The sequence below is a fragment of the Cervus canadensis genome, chromosome 24 (genome assembly GCF_019320065.1).
Source record: "Cervus canadensis isolate Bull #8, Minnesota chromosome 24, ASM1932006v1, whole genome shotgun sequence".
Taxonomy (NCBI): Eukaryota; Metazoa; Chordata; class Mammalia; order Artiodactyla; family Cervidae; genus Cervus; species Cervus canadensis.
This window is the reverse complement of record NC_057409.1, coordinates 5,580,892-5,604,332: the sequence shown is the minus strand read 5'-3', so window position 1 is coordinate 5,604,332 and position 23,441 is coordinate 5,580,892. Positions and strand designations below refer to the sequence as shown.

Sequence of the window (23,441 nt, the reverse complement as noted above, 5' to 3'; positions counted from 1 at the left end):
GCCGCTAATAGGGAAAAGTGACTAGCAATGGGAAGGAAGAACACGGATCCTATGTATATTGTCAAACAGTAAAGTTCCATGGAACACAAGTTGGACCCACCTCTGCCTAGATTTCTGTATCCCAATACCCAAGAAAGAAAAGCCATTCTAAGACTTGGTCAAGGTCCTACATCCTGGTTCTCCTAACAAATTCTGCACTCTCTTTGGGGCACATCTTTCTCATGGTCTGAGATCTCTCTTTGGTCTGGCTCAAAGCAACCTTATCTGCTTAAAGTTCTGTTTTTACTGTTGCTATTGATACTCCCATCTCCAAATAAAATCTTTACTTCTGTCTCGATTTCTGGGCTCTGTTGGAACCAGACAGCTGGAAAGGGTTCTTGGAGAGCCCTATTTATTGCTTTCAGCAAACAGAAGTTCATTACTTTATCTATCACGTACTCTTGTTGCATGACCCAATGGCCTTAGTTCAATCCCTCCCCTTTCTAATGGAGGAAACCAAGGTCCTGGGAGGCTGAGCCGCTCTTTGATCCAAATCAGCTTGAACCCCATGGCTATTTAGTATCTCACAAACAACCAGAGTCAGGTGAAATAACAGGCACTCTCAACATAATTAGAGCAAAGATCACACATTCAGAGACAAGAAATGGGGCATTTGCTACACACAAAAAGACGATTTAAAATGTAAGGTATCTAAGGAATCAGCTAAGTTAAAAGAAAACCACTAGCAATTATTTCTGAGAATGCAAGTAGGACTGGTGAGGTTACAAAAGGGTGACCGTAGCTTTTAGCGGGCCCACATTTCTCGAGTTCAAAAGCAGCTGTCATTTGGTCTCCTCTTACACTGAGGGCCTGAAAGGCAGCAGTATATGGTGTAAGGGATGGAGATTTTATGTTTGATACTCCTGGGTTCATGACAGTATCTTTTTATATGTATTGTCATTGCTATTTCTAATATCTATCATCATCAATCCATCCCAAATGCTAGTCTACTACTGTTCCAACCTTTCAGCTTTGTAGCAATGCCTGAATGGCCTGTGTGCTTTCCTAAGGCACAATCTGGTTACTGGGAGATCTGGGTGTGGGTTTGGAACAGCTCTGAAGCACTGCATACAGCAAGGCCCCTACAACTGGATGAGTTCCATTCAAGAGCATGTTCGTAAGTCCAATCTGTAAGTCCAACAAAGTTAGCCCAGGTACCCAGCTAACACAACTGGCTATAATAGGACTGTACTGTAACAAGTTTATAACACTTCTCATACAAATAACACACAACAAACACAAAAAGTAAAACATTTTTAACCTCACAGTGCAGTATCTTGCAAAGTACAGTAGTACTGTACAATGGCTGGCGTACAGGGGCACGTCTGCATCTCTGCAGGTTTGCACCTTGAAGGTTCGGGGGTAGGGGATTTACTGCACTGAAGAGTCTAAGGCAGCTGAATCAGGCCTAAGATCCACCTTTGGGGACTTGGGAGGCTGTCTAGTGAGCTCTATGGTACTCACCATGCAGGGACAGTATCTTGCTATCTACCGGGATTCACACCTCAGCACTCCACTTACCTTTCTCTTACAGACGCAGACTCAGGTCAGGGGTGTCAAATGGCTTGTTGAGGGCCACACAGCTAACAAGGGGCATAAATGAGCCCAGGTCTCTTGAGAAGAACTATTCTCAAGACATAGTTCTTTTCTCTATAATGTGAAGGCCTCGCTGGAGGCCAAGACTTCACTACCACTTCTGCAGATTACTCTATCTTCTAAGAGCTCAGTGGCCATTAAGAAGTACAGCTATCAACTCTTGGTTACTTAACAAGGACACTTACAGTCGCACCCTGAGGGGAACTGGTTAGTGAGCCAACCACAACCACGGGCCCGTCAGCTCAGGAGACCATACTCTCTAAATTACCAATACATGTCTCATGAACAGAGTTAGCTCTGATGGTACCTGCTCTCTCTTTTCATATTCTATCAAATTTCACAAGGATGTTATTTATCAAATAACCACAAATAAGAGCTGCTAATAAAGTACCTTACTATGTTTCTAAGCATGTTTTACATGTTACCCTCTTTAATACTAATAACCCAGTAAGATAGCTAAAGCCAATTTACAATTCAGTTCCAATGGCTGAGAGGTTAAGCAACAGGGCCGAATCAGTAGAAGAACTGAAATTTTAATCCAGTCTGTCTGAGCCTTCTAAAAGCTCATGCCCTTCTACCCACTAGAACAGTCTCTCAAACTTCAGTGTATGTAAGAATCACCTGGGGTCTCACCAAAGAAAAGATTCTGATCCAGAAGGCCTAGGATGGGATCTGAATTCTGAATTTCTAATAAGCTCTGAGTTGATTCAGATGTTGTTTGTCCAAGGAACCTTCTCTGACTAGCAAAACACTATACCACACTCATCTCAAATCACATTTTTTCACATCTAATTATTATCAAATATGTTAATGCAACCCTTCACCCCTAAAGAGTTCTAAGTCATCCTCAAAACCTTCCCTTCTGCACCTGCCCTTTTCTCTAGTCAGAACAGCTCTAAGAACAAAACCTGCAAAATATGGAGGATTCTAATAACCTTAGGTGAATAGCTCTGTGGCCTGGAACCAACCCAAACTCCTTTAGAATGCATTCTAGCGACCTGGACTTCCAGGGATAGACAAGCTTCCTAGGTTGCTGCCAAAGTAAATGGAAGTCAAATTGCTCCTGATCTAGAGTGAAGTGGTCAGCTGAACCTGGCTAAGCCTTGTCAGGTCCTAGGATGGTACAGCCAATCCATAAATGCAGGCTGAACTGGAGAGAGTGAACAGTTCTGGGCTCATGACACCATGTGTGACCTACTGTGACATTTCCATTCTAACTACTATGCCCATCTGTCTTCCCCCATTGAACCAGACAACTTTGCTTGCCTTCCACGGCCTTCTACTCAAATCCCCTGAAAGCTGTATCAAACAGCATTTCAAGGCCTATATTCTCTTTTATGGTATAAAGTCTAAAGATGAAGGCTTAATAATCTGTGCTGCCTTGACATCTGGTAAAATCAAGAGGGCCTCAAATGTCCTAACCACAAATTCCAATACCCATATTTCTCCCGTGGACAAGGTCCCCTAGCCAAACAATCTTCCTTATCAGAGAGGGCAGGTACTGTTTCTGTTTACTCCTGGGCAGTGGGTTTCAGTTTCCTGACAGCCCACAGAATTATTCAACAAGCCAATCACACCCTCTGGCATAACCAAGACGGCATCCACTTTTTTTGTTTTTGATACTTACAGGCCTGCCTCCCACAGCCCTTGGTGTTCACCCTGCTCCTGCGTACACCCGCTGTGTCCTCCCTGGGCTGTTAGTGTAAGTGTTATAAACTGCCGTCAGTCTCATCTGCCAGTGTCCACTGCTGTGTGCTCACCCATCCACACAGCCCTAGGGTAGGAATCCCTCCCTCCTCAGCGGGGTGAAGAGGAAGTGATTAAACCAGCTTTTTTTCCCCCCCAATCCACTGGTCTCTGCTCTTTTTCCTATCCCTGAATCTCTTAAGTGCCTTTGGCACTTAACTGCTCTATGATGATAATGATACTCAGCATTTGTTCTAAGCTCTGTCCATAGACTTCCCCACTTAATCCTCCAACATCCCTATGAGGTAGATCTCATTATTAACCCTAATACACAGATGAAATTAAACTACCCAACAAGGTTATGCCAGACCTTGTCCAAGACCATACAGGTTTGAGCAGCGTTCAAACACAGATCTACCTGTTCTTAATTACTACCTTAGTCTTGAGAGGATTTCTGGGCTCAGTGCCACCATTCTTCAACCCCTCTCATAGACAGAGATGTGTGGCTGGAAGATCCGACAGGATCACCTGAATTTGAGATGTCTTGTCTTTTGGTGATCTCTGATAAAAGATGGATGGAAATGCGTATCTGGGAAAAAGTGAAGTTGGAACAGGCCAGCTGACCTGCCAGGAAGAGATTAGCAGGGGACTTCCCCTCAATGGTTTGAATTTCATTTACCAAAGGTCTAGTTCGATTATCAACCTCATAGATACAAACACCCTAGATCTCAAAGTCAATCAGACTTGGGGAGTTTGGATCAGTTCAGTTCAGTTGTGTCCGACTCTTTGCAACCCCATGGACTGCAGCACAACAGGCCTCCCTGTCCTTCACCAACTCCCGGAGTTTACTCAAACTCATATCCATTGAGTCAGTGATGCCATCCAACCATCTCATCCTCTATCGTGCCCTTCTCCTCCTGCCTTCAATCTTTCCCAGCATCAGGGTCTTTTCCAATGAGTCAGTTCTTCGCATCAGGTGGCCAAAGTATTGGAGTTTCAGCTTCAGCATCAGTCCTTCCAATGAATATTCAGGACTGATTTCCCTTAGGATGGACTGTGGATCTCTTTGCTGTCCAAGGGACTCTCAAGAGTCTTCTCCAACACCACAGTTCAAAAGCATCTGAGAGTTTGGATAGCACTGTCTAAACTTACAAGAGAAGAAATATAAATCAGAAAGTCAATTTATTAGTTCACTTATTAGTGAGATATGCCTACTCTTTGCAGTCATCTGTGAAAGAATTACAGCAGTAAGGTCAAGTATAGTGAGAAATCCCACAAGACACTGCATCTCTCAACATTCAGGGGTGGCCTGGTGTATCTGTCTTTGCCATGGAAGTAAATGTGTGGCCCCCAGGCCAGGCAGGTAGTCTGGGGTCAACGTCCACTGCATGGCCACTGACATTCTGGCTTGTCCCTTCCACTATTAAGTTCCTGGTTTCTACCGTGGCTCCAGCCTCTCTTCTGATACAGCTGAACTCAGCTTTGTCTTTGAGGTGACCCTGTGCAGGTACCTAATAGCACTGACCGTGAGCTAATTTTTCAGTCTTTTAGGACATAGGGACTGCCCTCCAGTTGCTCCCACCCACAGGCTTCTCTTCTGATGCTCCAAACCTCTATCCATAGCAGATCAGAACTACTCCTCCTTCAAGGAGCCTATGCCCAAGGAAGTGCTCAACTTTGAACTCATCCACCTTCTAACTTCTATCTGGGTCATCTGCTTTAGCTGAACCCGATTCAGTCCTTACTCCCTTTCCCTTGGTCTACTCACCTCCTCCTTCCTCTCATGCACTTTGTTCACCTATTACTCTGCATTCTTTCAGACCACTCTGCCACAAATCACTAAAACTTAAATATATGTAGATATATTAATAACAAACATGAATGATTCCTGATCAGAAGGATAATAAAAAAAAATCAGAGAATTTTACAATGAGAATTATCTATAGAGACTATGTAATTCAGCCCTCTCATGTTCCAGATGAAGAAATTGATAGAAATTCAGTGAACTGCCAAGTCCTGTTATCTAAGCAATGGTAGGGCTAGAGCCAGGACCTAGGTTTCTGGGCTTTCAAGCTAGCACTTGAACCAAGTACCAAACTCCTAAGTGTATACAACAGGCCCTCAGTGGGGAGGCTTCCTGTGTATCTGACAGCCTGGCAGCCACTAGTACTAGGTACGTTATTTGGTTTACTAGTTTTTTCTTTGAATGTTGATTTAAATATCAATCATTGATAGCTCTAACAATGAGAAAATAATTATTCTCAAGCCACAGAATTGCCCACAAGTATCTCAGGGAATACATAACTGCAAATTTCCCAATCCACTGCCAAAGGGAGAACTGTAGTAGGGAGGATTTGTGACTTAACAAAAATAAGAAAAACCCAAAAAACAAAAAAATTTTAAGTGACTAAGATATTTAAAAGATATATTAATGAATACTTAACTAAGGTCAGGGTGGAGAAGACCTTTCTATGCATATGGGAAACACAATAAATTTACAAATGATCAATAGATTTGACTACATATAAATGAAAACTTGCCAAAAAAATCAGCACTAGCAAAATTAAAACATAAATAAACACTTCATATCACATGAAGTGAAAAATAAGCAGCTAATATTAGAATAGAATGATAATACAAAAACAAGAAAAATCTCAACATTTATATTTCTTAATGGACAAAGAAAAACAGATAATTCACTAAAGAAACAGTTAACAACCCAATAGAAAAGTTCACCCTGAAAAACAAAGAAATGCAAATCAAAACATTAATACTATTTAGGGGCAATCAATTTGGAAAGGTTCTGCAATGATAGTATTTCAGTGGGAAGCAGTGGTTTTAGGCCATGGACTCTGATTTAGACTTGGGTTTGAAGCCTAACTTGGACACTCAGTCAGTGATCCTGGGCAAGTCACTTTAATGTCTTTACAGTTTTGGTGTGAAGATGAAAAGAGACAATGCACCTTAAATGTTTTAACAAAGTGCCTGTCAACAGTAAATGCTCAATATGTGTTACCTATTGAGATAAATACAATATTTGCACTGATAACAGAGGGAAGAGAGCAATGAGGCAGGTACCCATACAGTGCTGATGGAAGTATAAACTGGTAAAAATCTTTTAGGGATGTAATCCAGTAAGCAACCTGCTCACCTAAAGCTATAAAAAATGTCCTTGGAGAGAGACATGAGAATTTGGGGAGATTGTGGAAAATATACCTTATATGCATTGTTTGAATGTTTTAACCAGGACGTGTTTTACAGAATATATCTGTAATATAAATCAGCTGTATAATTACAGATTAAAAAAAAGAATGAGTCCCATGATATTAGAAGAAAAAGGTTTTTTTTAATGTTCATTCCTTTAGACCTACTTCCAGGAATCTATCTATAAAGACATACTTAACAATTAGGGATATAATAAAATATTTATGCAGAGCAATAGATTTAATGGTAAAGAAATTGGAAACTTAGATATGAGATTTTTAAAGTAAATATGGTATACAGACATACTATGGAATATTATGCAACCATTAAAAATCAGTCTCTGTATATGATACCTATAGATAGCCTAAGTAATCAAAGGAAAAATAAATTGGACTTCATCAAATTAAAAAACTTCTGTGGATCAAAGGGCACTATCATGAAAGTAAAAAGACAACCCACAAAATAGGAACAAATATTCTCAAATCATATATCTGATAAGGGTCTGGTACCCAGAATATATAAACATAGTATATCAGAACAAAGTATCCAGAACTCATAACAACTCAACAATAAGATGACAAATAAGCCAATTTTAAAATGGGCAAAGGATTTGCATAGATATCTCTCCAAAGAAGACATACAAAATGGCAAATTAGCACATGAGAAAATGCCCCACATCAGTAGTCACAGAGGAAATGCCAATCAAAACCACGAGATGTCACTCCACACCTACTGGGATGCTATAATAAAATAAACAAACAGAAAATATAAGCATTGCTGAAGATATGAAGAAACTGTAAACCTTACACACTGCTGGTAGGAATATAAAATGGTGCTGCCACTGTGAAAAGTAGTTTGACAGTTCCTCAAAAAGTTAAACACAGAGTTACTGTATGGCCTAGCAACTCCACTCCAGGTATATGCCCAAGAGAAATGAGAATATATGTCTACACAAAAACCTGTACACTAATTTTCACTGTAGCAGTATATATAACAGCCCAAAAGTGGAAACAACTCAAGCGTCCACCAACTGATAAACAAATAAAATGGTGTATAGTTATACAATGGAATATTATTCAGTCATTAAAAGGAATGGAATACTCATAGCGCTACAAACAGGGGTAAACCTTGAAACCCTTATGCTAAGTTAAGGAAGCCAGACACAAGAGGCCACACAGAGCATGATCCCTTTTATATAAAATGTCTAGAATAGGCAAATCCATAGAGACAGTAAGTAGATTAGATTGCTGGGGGCTGGGAGGAGGAGGGATTGGGGAGTGAATGCTAATGGGTGTGGGGGTTCTTTGGGAGTGATGAACATGATCTAGAATTAGAAAGTGGTGATAGTTACACAGGTTTTGAATTGTATACTTTAAAACAGTAAATTGTACGGTATGTGAATTATATCTAAATAAATTTTTTAAATTAGGCTCTTGAAGATTTTTAATAACATGGTGAAACGCTTTCAATGTACTAAAAGGAAAAAAAACAGCATGCAACTGTATATATAATTCCAATGTGGTTTTTAAATATATGTAAATGCATACATACATATGCATTAAAAAAGACAGAAAATATATTAAAATGCTAACAGTGGTTGTCCCTAGGTAGCGTCACTATGGGGGACTTATTTTCTTCTTCATATAGTTCAAATTTTTCTACAGTAAACATAAATTATTTTTATAATCTGCAAATTAAAAAACCCAGGTATGTTTGCCCAGCTTCAAAGCTAGTGTTATTTCCGACACACTATACACTCATTAGATATTTATTTATCTCCTACCAGGTACCAGGACTTTCCTGGTGGCTCAGTGGTAAAGAATTCCCCTGTCAATGCAGGAGACATGGGTTCAACCCCTGGGTTGGGAAGATTCCCCTGGAGAAGGAAATGGCAACCCACTCCAGTATTCTTCCCTGGGAAATCCCAAGGACAGAGGAGCCCGGCAGGTTATAGTCTATAGGGTTGCAAAGAGTCAGACATGACTGAGCAACTAAACAACTACAACAACCACCACCATGTATTAAGCAAAGTTAAATAAGATAAAATCAGTGCCCACAAGGAATTTACATATGTCTAGTGTGGGGTTTGAGCCCAAGTCCACGGACTAGGAAGGCGAAGACGCATCCGTAAGTTCTGTAAATGCCTGACGCACACCATTGTTCAGCCGCACACTTTCTGAGAGACGATCACGAGCAGCAGGGTAGCTCACGGTTAAAGGCTGCAGGTGGAGTCAGACTACCTGCGTGTGAATCCTGAATGCCCAGTTACAAACTCTGTGATCTTGGGAAAATCACCTCAACTCCATGGGGCATAATTTCCTCATCTACAAAATAGGGGTAATAACAGTACCCCTCTCACTGGGCTGTTGGAAGATCAAAAGAATTAACACAGCTAAAGCACCGGCATTATACGCTGGGGACACAGTAAGTGCTCAATAAATTAATTAGCGGCTAGCTGCCAGCATCAGCCTCACTGTCAGCATCACCACCACCACCTCACCACCACACTCTCAAGGAGGCAGGACACAGTAGACGAAGGACCACTAGAAAGGTTGTTTCCCACATCTCAAAACTGGCAGCTAGCGTCTGCTTCTTGATAAAGCCTATAATAACTATTACATTCAACTAATTTCTTTTTCCGGATTCTCCCAATCTCTAATGAAACTCTTTTTCTGAGATGTTCTGTAAAATACAACACCCAACTGTTCGGCACAACAAACTGCTGTGTCCTCTTATCTTTTGTCTAATTCATAGAAACAAGAGATTTTTTTCAAGGCTATTGTAATGGAAGGCGGCTTTGAGAGGCTTATCTGCCTTTCCCCTGCCTTTCTGGGCCATGCTGCTCTGATCCAGTAGCTCACCCAAGATGACTCTTCACAGGCCAAACTGCAAAATCTCCCGAGCAACATGTTCATCTAATGAGTGACTGGGGATTGTGACTGCATTACATCTAATGCCGACCCTTCCAGCCTGCAGAGTCTCAACAAGCAATCACCACTTCAGCGCTTTCACAGCCTACCTCTTAGGTGCTACAAAGGACCCTTGGCTTTGTCACTGTACTTCTACCTTGATCTGAAAATGTGGATGAGTTCTGAGTTTTTGCCAATCTGATTATGAGAATACACTTTTCTGCAGTAGGGAGTTAAGTCTGGACCACTCAGGAGCAAATTTCAAATTCAAAGATACCCCACCTAATGGAAAAGAGCTCAGGCAGCTAAAGAACATCAAAACAGGCCGTGTGACTCCAGAGGCTGTGCGTTTACCAGTCAAGGTTTGGGGCGCAGTCTGTAGAGACGGACAGCTTGCCCGGGAGGTGCACTGCAGCCTGGTCTCTCTCACCAGCTATACAAACTTAGGCCAGTTGCTTAACCCTCTGGGCCTCAGTTTCCTCACATATAAAATGGGGATAATATTAGTCATATCTCATGGGGTAGCTGCAAGCATGGACTGTAGCCGGCCAGGCTCCTCATTTCATGGAATTCTCCAGGCAAGAATACTGGAGTAGGTAGCCATGCCCTTCTCCAGGGGATCTTCTCAACCCAGGAACGGAACCCAGGTCTCCTTGACTACAGGCAGATTCTTTACCATCTGAGCCACCAGGGAAGCCTGAGCATTACTAAGTCACTGTTAATGAGTTAATAGACATGAAAGCCTTTCCCATAACATTGTAAACATTTATTAAATGCTAAAAGGGAGCATAAAAATACACCTGCCAAATATTCTTTTTACAGTTTTTGGTTGTGTGGTCAGTTCACAGATTTACTTGTTTTTAACCACTTTGCCTCGTCACTTATATAAATTATGTGTGTATCAGTATCTTCTATATGCTACACGTCAAATATTACATAATTTCTAAAAAAGAATTTATAGACAATCACATTGCTAGTTTCACAGCTGAATCAGCTAAGAAAGGGAGAGAGCTGGGCCTCTCACAACAGCATGCTGGACTAATCCGAGAGATTTCACAGAAAACCCTTAATTCACTGAAAATTAATAGCAGATACAAAGAACTGAAACCACCTGCTCCAATTCTCTCATCTGTAGATGAAGAAACTGAGGCCCTGAGAAGGGTTTTAAGACCTTCCAGTTCACTAACGACAGAAATCAGACTCTTCTGTTTCCTCTGACTCCGATACGTATTTTTTAAATGGAAAGCAGTGAGGAAGACATGATGGAAAGGGGGAAAGACAGGCATAGTTTGGAAGGGTTAAGGCAGCAACCTAACCACAGGAGCTAACGTTTTATGAAGATTATAGCCCAGGCACTGTGACAAGCATTTTGCATGGGTGGCCTTATATAATTTTTGCAAAACCTGTGAGGTAGTTACTATTATTAACTCCCCTTTTAACTGAGAAAGTGGAGGCCTAGAGAGATAAAATGACTGGCCCCAAATCACAAAGCCAGTGAGAGGGAGAGTCAGTAAATGAACCCATGCTGTCTGACTCTGGAGCCAGAACCTTTCCCACTGGATATTGCCCAAGCTTGAGAATTTAAAAAGCATGGAAGCTCTTGATCCTTGAGTCCTTCTCCTACTTTTTTTAGTAACTTCTCTGTTCAGAGGCAGTGCAGAGACAGACAGCAAATGAAGTGGTTTTTTAAGGAAGAACAGATGACCTTGATTTAGAGCCTACTTGAAGTGAGAGGCGCTCAGTTGTGTCCAACTCTCCGTGACACCATGGTCTATAGCGTCCATGGGATTCTCCAGGCCAGAATACTGGAGTGGGCAGCTGTTCCCTTCTCCAGGGGATCTTCCAAACCCAGGGACTGAACCCAGGTCTGCTGCACTGCAGGCAGATTCTTCACCAGCCGAGCCATGAGGGAAGCCCTTACTCCCTGCTATTTGAAGCAGCACCACATACACACTACCCTAGCCCCCCTGACTTGTTCAAGGCCGCACAGCTGGTCAAAGCGCCACTGGGGGATGCGAACCCCACGCCGCCCCTGAAGCTCCAAGACCCACTTCCTAGACTGTCAGTGGACAGTGTGTGCTTGTCTGTCCTGCAGATCTTTACTGAGCTCAGCCAAAGGCCCTTCACTGGCTTGGAACTACACGGAGTAAGAAGTTCAGCGTACTCCCTGCTCTCAAGGAGTTTGTGGCATATCTGGGAAGGAGAGACCACTTTGAGTTTAAGAGCCTTCTTTTCTTCTACTTTGTCGTTAAGCAGCAGAAGCCCTGAAGAGGCTGTGGAGCCCTAACTTCCTGCAAGACTGTCCTATTCCGCTACTCAGGTCCCCCAGCCTGCAGGACACCTCTGTGGATATTTCATACGTGAACTCCAGTCCCCTCTCCTCTCAGTGCTGAAAGCCTTTTCTCTTGTCTTTGAAGAAGTGGCAATTATTTTCATCTCAATCTTTCTTTCACCTATCACTAAGGATTATGACAAGAAGGTTAACTTAAGTAGCTAACTTAAAAAAAAAAAAAAGAAAAAAAAGGGTAACTTCTCTCTTGCCTTTAACTTTTGAAAAGAGCCTATGGGACTCCATAATATTTGCTCAAAAATGTTCAAAGAAATACACGGAAAATTTTATCCTCAACATTTTGCTGCCCAGGAAAAAAAAAAAAAACAAAACCCAGAACTCTAGGGGCCAATTATTCTGCTGTCTTGGACTCTGACCTTAGAAAGCCTCCCTCTGGTTTAAATCTGACTGGAACTGAGGGCAGCTGACAGCAGCTTTAAGTACCAGCTAGAAGAGCAGCTTGTGTCTAGGTGGTCAGATTTAATGACTACCGGGGCGTCTGAGCATCACTCAAAAGTTACAGCACCGCACCAAACTTCTTGGGTACAGGCTAAATGAGTAAGAGCAGCAAGTTTCACTGTTATTTAAATTTATAAGTTTTTACTATGTTCCCAACATCAAGTTAGCAGCTAGGTACTCAAAACAGTGACAGGCCTTTAAAAATCAACTAGTATCAGACTGCACTAATAAGACTAGATAAAGAGAAGGCAGAGCAAAGGCAGAGAGCATAAGAGAGGCAGTAAAGAGGGAGAGGAGGGCTTGCTGTTTGCAAACAGTGCATTGAGGGAAATATCGTGATGTGAATTAGAATGTAAAGTGGTAAAGAATCCACCTCAACATCACCTCTCAGTGGTAAAGAATCCACCTGCCAATGCAGGAGACAGGGGTTCTATCCGTGGGGTTGGGAAGATCCCCTGGAGAAGAAAATGGCAACCCACTCCCATCTTCTTGCCTGGGAAATCCCATAAACAGAGGAGCCTGGTGGGTTACAGTCCCTCAGGTCATAAGAGTCGGACATGATTTAGTGACTAGACGACAACTAGTAGGCATTTAGAAGCGTGGCTCTTGACCATCTTCCTTGCTTCTGCTTTTCCCTGGCCAGTTGGAGTTGAAAAAGCAAAAAACAGTCTTAGTAAGGAAATAACAAGAGTTGGGTTCTAAGCCTGACCTTAGCTCTGAAACCTTGAGTTACTTAACCTTTCACAGTCTGTTTTCTCAAGTGCAAAATGAGTGAACATGTATATGGAAGCTCATAATGCTCTACTCACTTTTATGGTTGAAATTTCCATCATAATTTTTAAAATGGGGATAATGGTATCTATTGCTTAGTTCCTGTGAGGATTACAAGAAATAATTAGGTAAAACTCCTAGCACAGTGCCTGGCACCTTTTAGGTGTTCAATAAATGGTAACTCTTATTGTCAACACGGTATTCTTTGTATTTTTTAAGTTCTGGGATGGGGATTAGAGAACAAAAAGCTATGAACCAGTGAATTAAGACTACAGACTGGAGCTCAGTTCAGTTGCTCAGTCATGTCCAACGCATAGCAACCCCATGGGCTGTACTACGCCAGGCCTCCCTGTCCATCACCAACTCCCAGAGTTTACTCAAACTCACGTCCATTGAGTCGGTGATGCCATCCAACCATCTCATCCTCTGTCTTCCCCTTCTCCTCCTGCCTTCAATCTTTCCTAGCATCAGGGTCTTTTCTAATGAGTCAGTTCGTCACATCAGGTGGCCAAAATATTGGAGCTTCACCTTCAGAATCAGTCCTTCCAATGAATATTCAGGACTGACTTCCTTTACGATAGACTGGTTGGATCTCCTTGCAGTCCGAGGGACTCTCAAGAGTCTTCTCCAATGCCACAGTTCAAAAGCATCAATTCTTTGGCACTCAGCCTTCTTTATGGTCCAACTCTCACATCCATACATGACTACTGGAAAAACCATAGCTTTGACTACACGGAACTTTGTCAACAAAGTAATGTCTCTGCTTTTTAATATGCTGTCTAGGTTGGTCATAGCTTTTCTTCCAAGGAGCATCTTTTAATTTCATTGCTGCAGTCATCACCTGCAGTGATTTTGGAGCCCAAGAAAACAAAGTCTGTCACTGTGTCCATTATTTCCCCATCTGTTTGCCATGAAGTGATGGGACTGGATGCCATGATCTTCGTTTTTTGAATGTTAGGGACATCTAGCATCTGTACATGGAAAACCTCCCTAAAGCAGGTCTTACAGGCTTCCTCCCCACTCTTTGATTCTCTTTCTTCTCCTCTTACTGCTTTACTCACTCAATTCAGCAAACACGCACTGACTGCCTTCAGTATACAGGACTTGGAGCTCAGCATTCAGAGTGGGAAGAGAGAGAAGAGGAGGGATTCTGAGGGGACGACATAGTGTGATGGGCTTTTGGAGGAGGGCATCTATCAACCATCAGAAATGATATGCAAATTCTTTTTGAGTATATGGGTGTATACAACTTCTCTGAGACGTTCTGGGGGGATTCTAAAAGGATTTTTTTTTTTTTAAGAATGAAAAGTATAATAAACTGAGCAAGAAGCAAACAAAATTTATATAAGGAAAAACATAGAATACTCTTGAAAAATCAAAAAAGTGGCCTTGAGGAAATGGAAAAACGAACCATGATCCTTGGGTAGAAAATTTCACCCTCATAAAGATATCGATTCTCTCTAAGCTACTTTATAAATTAAAACATAATCTCAATAAAAATACCACCAAGCTGTTTCATCTGGAAATTAAACAAACTTATTATGAAGCTCATATGGCAGAATAAATAAGCAAAACAGCCAGGGAAACTCTGAAAAGGAAAAACTAATCCCTCCAGATATCAAAACAAATTACAAAGCCACTAAAATTAAGACAGTTTTGTAATGGCATATTAATTGACAATCAAACCAATGGAACAAAACAGGAAATCGAGTAGGAAACCCAAATGCACAGAAGAGTTTAGTGGTATCTGCTGAAGACAGCAGCTCAAATCAGTAAAGAAAGGATAAGAGCCTTTAATAAGTAGTGTTACAATAAATGGCTGGCCATTGGAAAAAACATAAAACTCGATCCTTCCTCGAACCAAATGCCAAGATAAACTCCAAATGGATCAGAGTCTTAGATGTTTTTTTAAAAAAGGTGAAACCATATATTTTTCTAGAAGAAAACGTTAATGAATTCCTCATAAATTGAGAGTGGGGCAAACTTCCTAACTCTGACTCAAACTACAAAGTAATACACTGCAGGACTGATAATTAGGACTATATAAAGATGTAAAACTTTACAGCAATAACACAACATATGTGAAAGTCAGGCATGTGACAAACCGGAAAAAATATTTTTGTAACGTACACCACAGACATTGGGCAGATATTCTGAACTCATAAAAGGAGAAAACAAATTAAAAGTATACTTAAATATTATTTCTTACCTAACAGATTCCCAGAATCCCAAAAACTCTGGCAGCAAGACCTAAGAGAAAAAGAAAAGAAAGGTCAGGCATGAAATAAAAACTTCAGTGAATGTCCCTTGTTATATAGTTCTGATTTTGGAAGCATGTACATGGTTTTCAGAGTTAAAAAAACAAAATTAAATTTTAAAAAGTAATTCGTAAGTCTTAAAACAAAAATCAGTCTGATTATCAAGTTGGTGGCATAACCACACAGAGAAAACAATTATATCAAGGGACTTTGGGACCGTGTTTGACTATTCATCTCAAACAGTGTATATTCGAAGGACAAAAGAAACCACATAGAAAACTAAAACATTCAGCAACCTAATGGTCAGTACAGATAACAGCATTGCTACTTGCCTGGTTAATAACATGGCCAGAGAAATCCAGAGTGAATGAACAGCCCCAAAGCCCCAGAGCATGGCCCGCTGAGTGTTAATGACTGTTAGCCAAGCAGAAGGGTGAGAGGTGAGTGGAGACAGTGCTGAGTTGAGGCTTGAGACAGGCACAGCCAGGGTCTGAGGGCAGCCCAAGCCATGCCAAGGAACCGTGCAGAGGAGTTTTAGGCTGGAGAGTAACACGTTCAGATCTGTGCTTTACAAAGATCACGAGCAACAGTGTACAAACAGACAGGAGAGAAACGAAGCTTGGAAGTTGGCGAGCCAGCTAGAAGACTGTTGTGGCAGTAATTCAAGACAAGAGATTACAGCAGCTTTGGCCAAAAGAGAAAGGGGACTTCAACAGGCTTGTAGGCTAAATAAATGGGTGCCATTTGAGGATGGGGAGTGGAAGGGGATGGAGAGTTGAAGAAGAACACTGGACGACTCCGGATTTCTACCTCTGGCAACACTGTGGCGCCATCCATGGAGACGAGGAACCCAAGAGAAGTGGCAGATGAAGGAAAAAGAACAAGTTCACTGCTACCGGAGCCCCTCGTGGGGGCAGGGAGCTAAGGGAAGTCAAGAAGAAAGACCCAGCTGTCAGGCCACAGACCTGGAAAGATGAGAAACAGGTGAAACTGGAGAGTTAGATTACCCGTAGTAAAATTTTCTCAAAGTCAGAAACAGAATCGTATACTGTTCACTTATGATTTTATATTTTTTAAAGTCAGACAGCCAGTATTTGGAACCTAAAAAGCTATTCAGCCTTGTGAACCTTTGCTCCTAATCTCCCTCAACCTTTCTGGGTCTTTTCCTTCACAAAACAGACTCTATGGTGTGTCCCAGAATCAGATTCGAGTTACAGCAGAGGGCACTCATGCAAACGCCTTCAGGGGTCAGACAGATGCAAAATCTTTGATGTTTAAAAGTAAGCAATTAATTTGACATAATATTTAAAAATAAAATAAAAGTAAGCAATTAATTGGTAAACACTGCATGGGCCAAACTCTGGCTTAAACTGTTTTCTACTAAGGTCCCATTAAATAAATATATAGCCTAACATACAGACGGGCTTTCCCAGGAGGCTCGGTGGTAAAAGAATCCACCTGCCAATGCAGGAGATGCAGGTTCGATCTCCGGGCTGGGAAGATTCCCTGGAGGAAGAAATGGCAACCCACTCCAGTATTCCTGCCTGGAGAATCCCACGGACAGAGGAGCCTGGCCGGCTGCAGTCCATGGGGTTGCAAAGAGTCATCATGACTGAGCATGCACACACAGAACATAAAGATGTAAAAGATATTTCCTTCTTCCCCGTTCCCCACCCTGCTTTGGGTACTAATAAAACCAGAAAACACATCTACAAATTGACTTTTTCAGAGGTCCTAACACTAGCTAAAGTCTGAGATGAGTCTGGTTTCAAAGCAGCAGCTCTGCCGTCACAGAGGGGCCCCAGGACAAACGCAGGGCAGCACCCTCTCCCCCTGTGCTGCCTCTCTGAATCTACCCTTCTCCTCCTCTCTCCCCTTTATCCCCGCTTTCTAATCCTGAGGAACTGACTCTATCTGCAGAAAGTTGGTGCCTAGAGCCACAGTACTGGGCTTCTGTGCTCTTCCCTTCACCTGTCGGAAGAAACGATTGTTTTATCTGCTTACCAGTCTGCCGAGACAACACGTCCCCACTCACCAGCCTCGCGTAAAACAATGACAAGGATCTCTAAAGCATCTCTGAAGCACTTCGCTGGGTAAAGGCTTATGCACATTCAACTATGTTCAGCCGGTTTAGACAGGAAACAAAGCCAGGAAAGATACTTTTCCATCTTTGAGGTCAAGGTCAAAGAAAAACAGAAAGTACTGGTTTTAAGGGGATTCTCCTCGCTGTTTCAGTTCAGTGGTGTATGTATATTCATTGTTGGCTCTGTACCTTTGGAGGGGTCTAGGATCCATCCCTCTGAGATCTGACTAAAGTACAAGCATACCTCATTTTATTGTGGTTCAAAAAGAGTTCATTTTTTTACAAATTGAAGGTTTGTGGCAATCACGCATTGTCAGATGATGGTTGGCATTTTTTAACAATAAAGTTTTTTAAAAGTTAAGGTATGTACATTTTTTTTTTTTGACATAATGCTATTACACACTTAACAGACTAGTATAGTGTGAACATAGCTTTTACATGTCATGTTTGAGAAACTGAGAAATCGAAATTGAGAAATTGAGAAATCAAACAATTTATGTGACTCACTTTATTGCAATGGTCTAGAACTGAACCCACCACATCTCTGCACTATGCCTATAATGGGCTCTTTTCCCAGAATTAAAAATGGCATTCACACAAGTCTGCAGGCAAATTCAAAGGCTTCATAGATCCCTTGCCACCTGACCATCTACCCCAGATTAACCAGTTGATGTGGATCAGCAGTAACGTATTTACTTTATCTATGGAAATGAAATACTTGATGTCATGATTTTGAGGCTAAGCAGTTAAATAACATCACTGGGGTAATGTTGGGAAAGACAGTTTTCTTTCCCTACCCCTCTCTGCCTTGAGAGCTGTAGGAGACTTAAAACCGCACTCGGTGTGAATGAAACACCGCACCCTCTGCATGACTTAAAAGAAGTGACAACCTCATCTCTGAATTTAAATGCCCTTAATATTTAATTCTTTCCTCGCTGTGGTTATCGCTTGCCTTCTCCATGTTATTAGGATGATGGCTTTAGAAGGCAGGCTATTGGAGATCCAGAAAAGCACATATCCCAATTCAATTTCCTTGTGAAAATCAAAGAGCTCACGCTCTGGAGGAGCTGAAAGAGGCTGACGGGTCACGCCTCCCCAGGGTGCTGGCACAGGCAATACCCCAGAAGGGTAATGTAAACACTCAGCACGGGCAACAGGGCACACCAATTTGTTTTTCAATCTATTTTATTTCAGTTCAAAGCATCTTCGCAGACAGACAGTCCAAGAAAACAAGCCACACTTTGGTTATTCTCAGTCTTCCTCAATCTCCAAAAGCAGGTGAGTATTGCCCAAGTGTGGCTTGCTACCCTGCGCTGCTTGTCTGCAATGATGCTTTGAACTGAAATAAAATAGATTGAAAAACAAATTGGTATGCCCGGGCTTTTCCTGCAGTATTATATTATCCTTCAAACAGTGTTACCACCTACTCTTTACCGAAACCCAACAGACCCAAATCACAGAGTAAAACTGCAAGAGTTTAAATGCGAAGGTCCCACCCAAACCTAAAATAGCAATTTAATTCAGGGCTTGTTGGTTAGCGCTGCATTAACATGCCACTCTCTGTTGGGTTCCCTGCTCCATTTGCTGGGCTGGATCACATCTTCTGATGACTTATGCAGTGTGTTTACTGGAGAGAGTTTAAAGTAAAACTTGACACTGATGATCTTCCTATATACTCTGCTCAATTTATTACTGCCTCTGTAATTTTTCATGTTTATGAGCCCAAACATCATGTGTCTTTACCTGTGCAAAAAGTCTACCTGCTTTAAAGCATTCAACATTCTGCTTATAGTATGCAACATTATTTTGAAAACTTTTAGAGGAAACCTAAAATCATTTGCAAACAAATTCTAAAATTACTACCAACTAGAAGAAGCCTATCATTTTCTTAGAATGAAGGAATGCAAATATTTTCAAGCTTAAAGCACCAAAACGATGAAACACTCTCTACAGGCAGTTGTGTAATTTTATTTAAAAAATTAAATCCCATTTGGAAATGTTCCCCTCTTAACATAAACACTAAGAAAAAAATAAGACCTGTCCCCTCCCCCAAACATAAAAACATACACACATACACCAATGCACACACACACTCTCAATTCAACTGTAATGCACTTCTGAATTTTTGTTCTTATTTAGCACTTTGAGTGAGCTTCTCTGGTGGCTCAGAAGGTAAAGAATCTGCCTGCAATGTAGGCGACCCAGGTTTGATCCCAGGGTCGGGAAGATCCCCTGGAGAAGGGAATGGCTAACCACTCCAGTATTCTTGCCTGGAGAATTCCACGGACAGAAGGGCCAGTGGAGTACAGCCCATGGGATTACAAAGAGTTGGACAGGACTGAATGACTAACACTTTCACTTTCCAGCATTTTAAGTAAGTTTCCATTTGGGGCCAAACTTGGCTACTCTAACTGGAATTCAGCAACACGTGTAACAAAAAACACACAAGAGTCCTCTGGTACCATTATCCATTACCAACATGTATCAGGTAAGAGGATAACTTGTAACTGGCCCAAGAGCTGCCCCTTCTCGGCAGGAAAGCTGGAAACAGGGCCAGGACGCAGGCTCAGGCCTGTGAACCGCAGACCATCGCCGGCCTCTCTCAGCCCTGGGCTCTCCAAGCTGCTGCCATGGCACAGTGCTTGAACTGCTGAAGAGTTCTTCCGCCTCGACTCCTCCCCCTTTCCCTTCTTCTGAACTGGATCCTGGTCACCCCACAAGTTTCAGCCTAAACTATCCGGAAGAGAGACCCCTGGAGACAGGGGGGCTCCCAAGCCAGCACCGCCTTGTTCCCTTTACAGCAGCTGCCACAACTTGGAGTAACTCGGCTGTCGCTTTCCTGTGTTAAGACCCCGGTTTTAGGTCCACGTTTCATCCTGGTGATCACAGGCACAGTGCTGTCTGGTGGATAGACAGCAGACACTGAAATGTTTGCTCAATGAATGACCTGCATTTATTTAATATTTGCCAAATGCCAGGTTGTGGGCGCTGGCTAGCAGCTGGTGTAAAAACAAGCAAGGTGCAGGACCTGCCCTTGAAGACCTCCCAAGCAGTAGGAAAGATAATAAACAGATGGGAAATGCAGGGTGGTTAGTGTGATCAGTTTAGATTCAGGTCCTAGCTCCCTTAGGCATTAGCTATGTAACCTTGGACATCTCTCCTGATTCTGTTTCCTCATCTTTAAAATAGGACTATTAATACAACCTATGCCATAGTGTTGGTGTGAGGATTAAATGATAGGCTATGGAAATAAAGCACATAATGCAGTCCTTGGCACACAGGAATCACTCAATAAAAACTAACTACTAATTTTACTATAAAGATGCTATGACAGCTGTATATGAAATTATCTTTGATTACTCGTATGCCATCTGTCCAAGTCTCTACAGAATTTAAATTCCATGGAAGGGCAGAGATCACACTGATCTTGTTCACCATTGTATTTCTATTTCCAGGAGTCTGAATCATTTCTAGTATTTTGCAGACACACGACAAATACTGAATGATTAACAAATGCATGCATACAAATATGGGGTACTCTGAGTCTACTTGTTAAACTAGTGATGAATAGTTGGGTTTGGGAACAACTCCTATAAAAGGACAACGTCTAAATTAGAAAGTGGGGGTGCAGCAGAAGTTTGATGATTTAGCCAAGTAAGAGGAAATTTTCATTTTGAGGCTGTAATTAAAATCCACAAACCATACAAAGATTTGGCTTCCATTCCAAGGAAGAGCCAATAGTGCCAGGTTGACAGATCTGAAAGAATAAAATCCAAGCAGAATGACATGGGTCCCCAGGCAGGTGGCTCCCAGGAGTAACTTGCTAGACCCATAATCGATTAGGCTCTAAAACAGCTTAACCTCTCAGAACCTGGGCTTTCAACTCATGCAAAACAGACACATGGACACACAAAAGTCGCTGTCACAAAAGCGCTGTGCATTAATATAAACAAGCATCTGGCTTACTGCAGGTGCTCAGTAGATGGTACTGTTATTCAAAGGAGGGGAAACAATTCCACTTGGAATAATAAACCAATAAAACCAGAAGTAATGGAAGCCAGAGTGTGTGGTTAACTACAGAGCTCTAGGGGTGCACAGGGCAGTTGTAACTCGAGTTTCCCACTCGGGTGAGAAGGGGCCTGAGGAGTCCCTGAAGCCTGAAGGACAACACTGACCCAGCCTACTTGCGTCTACAGCTGGGCCTGCCACACTGCTGCGAAAGGCCAAAGACAGCGTAGGCTTTGGGGATCAAAGCGTCAGAGCCATCAGATTAAGCCTTGCAACTACTCAAATTCGCTCTTGCACGAGGAAAGCGGCCATGGACAAATATAGAAACCACGAACACGGTTGTGTTCCAAGAAAACTCCACTGATGGACACCGGGATTTGATTTCCTGTTAACTGTCACAAGTTATGTGAAATACTTTCTCCCTCAACCAGTTTTTTAAAAAAAGTAAAACCTTCTTAGCTCCCGGCAGACCAAAAAAAAGGGAAGGGAGGGGAGCGGCGGCTTTGGGCCAAGGCCTCAGTTTGCCGAGGCCCGGGGAGGGGTAGGGGTTTTAGCGGGGGCGGGGGGAAAAAATGCGAGGAGCAGCTGCGAGAAGGCCTCCGATTGCGCCGAGTTGCCGGCGATGCGGGGCGAAGGCAAGTCCCCGGCGGAGGGCGGGCCCCAAGCGGGGCCTAGGCCCGGCCGAGCATCCGGGCCGGGACCCCGGGGCATACCCCTCGGCCGGAGACGAGAGCGAAGTCTGCGCTCAGGAGTGTGGGCCGCTCCAGGGGTGCGGTAGGGGAGTTCCAAGTTCCCCCCGGGGCGGGGACAGCCGGCTGGGACACTCGGCAGGGCGCAGCGGGCTTCGCCAGGCCGAAGGGTCTCTGCGCGCCCCTCATTTGGGGCGCCTCCCGGCCCTCAGCCGCAAAAGGGGTCTCCAATGCGGAGTCCCGGCCCCGTTTCTATGGTTACCTGTTCAGGACCGATTCAAACTGCCGTTCTTTATTGACAGCGCCATAGAGGACACGAACACTCGTACCCGAAGGGAACAATAAAGCTTTCTCCATTCAACAGCGCCAGAGACGCCAGAGGGCGGCCATCTTGAGGCCGGCGCTGAAGGCGTGTGAAGAGCGGGAGGGGGCGGCCCGGCCTGCCTCGCGCGCCACAGTCACGTGCTGGGGGAAGGGGCAGGCCTTACGGGGGCGTGGCCTGCGTCACGCGCACGCGCGTGATCTCTACCAATGCAAACACGCTCGGACCCGCCGGTTGCTAACCCCTTCTCCGACCTCTGAACCTTGACCCTTCGCTCCCCTCCCCACACTCCCTGAGGAAATTCTAACGGGTTTCCACTAGCCTGGGTGAGGCCGCGCTAAGGTTCTCTCATTTCAAACCACGGCAGAGAATTAGGCACTAAAGGTTTCTTTCAACTTTTCCAAAGACAGCAAGTTCACGTGCAAGACAGAGACGTGACCCGAGCCTCGTTCTCAAACGCTTCGTCATTGGTGGAGAAGCTTGACTCGGACGTTAAGAGGCCATTGTAGGATGCATGGGTTTGGGGGTGAAGTGATAGCTTTGCTTTTGCTCTGTTTTTCTGTTGACATGCCATCGCGTCCTATGCTTTGCAGTTGGGGGGCTCCTCTTGCCACCTTCCCACAGCCGGACAGATGAAATCATATCCAAACGGTGTCAGATAAGTTAAATCACATCGATGCTGGCCCGCTGAACCCCACAATATCATTCTGTCACTGACAGCAAATTTTTCTTTCACTGCCAATCATGCTGCTCAAATCTAGTTGTCTCAGTACAAGGCCAAGTTCCCTGTTTGGTTACAGCTGTTCCATCCACAGTGTCAATATTCAGTCGTTGTGAAGGATGTCATTATTGGGCCCACTCCCATCACCTTTTTAATCATAAATTCAATCTACTGGGCAAAACTGTCATTTGCATTGTTGCTGCCATCTGGTTCATTATCTTCTACAGTCACTGTCCAGTATGCGACCTCCCCTCTCTGTGACCACAAACTTCTAACAGTTCCTGTGCGGTGTAGCAATTGGAATGTGTGCTCAGCTGTCACCCTTTCAGTTGTTTTCACCATCATTATCCCTCAGCTACTTTCCCTG

General features: G+C 43.1%; 1 protein-coding gene across 9 annotated transcripts in view; it reads right to left on the bottom strand.

Annotated features, from left to right (window-relative positions):
- ZBTB40 (zinc finger and BTB domain containing 40) overlaps positions 1-22,452 on the bottom strand; it is a 74,713-nt gene extending 52,261 nt beyond the window's left edge. For 4 of the 9 annotated variants that reach the window (XM_043444822.1, XM_043444826.1, XM_043444825.1 and 1 more), the window contains exons 1-2: positions 22,294-22,451; positions 15,203-15,243 (exon numbers count right to left, since the gene is read on the bottom strand). The gene's annotated coding sequence lies outside the window, so the exon portion shown is untranslated. Of the gene's footprint in view, positions 1-15,202; positions 15,244-16,061; positions 16,217-17,255; positions 17,276-22,293 lie in introns of those variants that run through there. The other 5 variants (XM_043444823.1, XM_043444828.1, XM_043444829.1 and 2 more) reach the window with 3 other exon arrangements.
- Between the last annotated feature and the right edge of the window lie 989 nt (positions 22,453-23,441).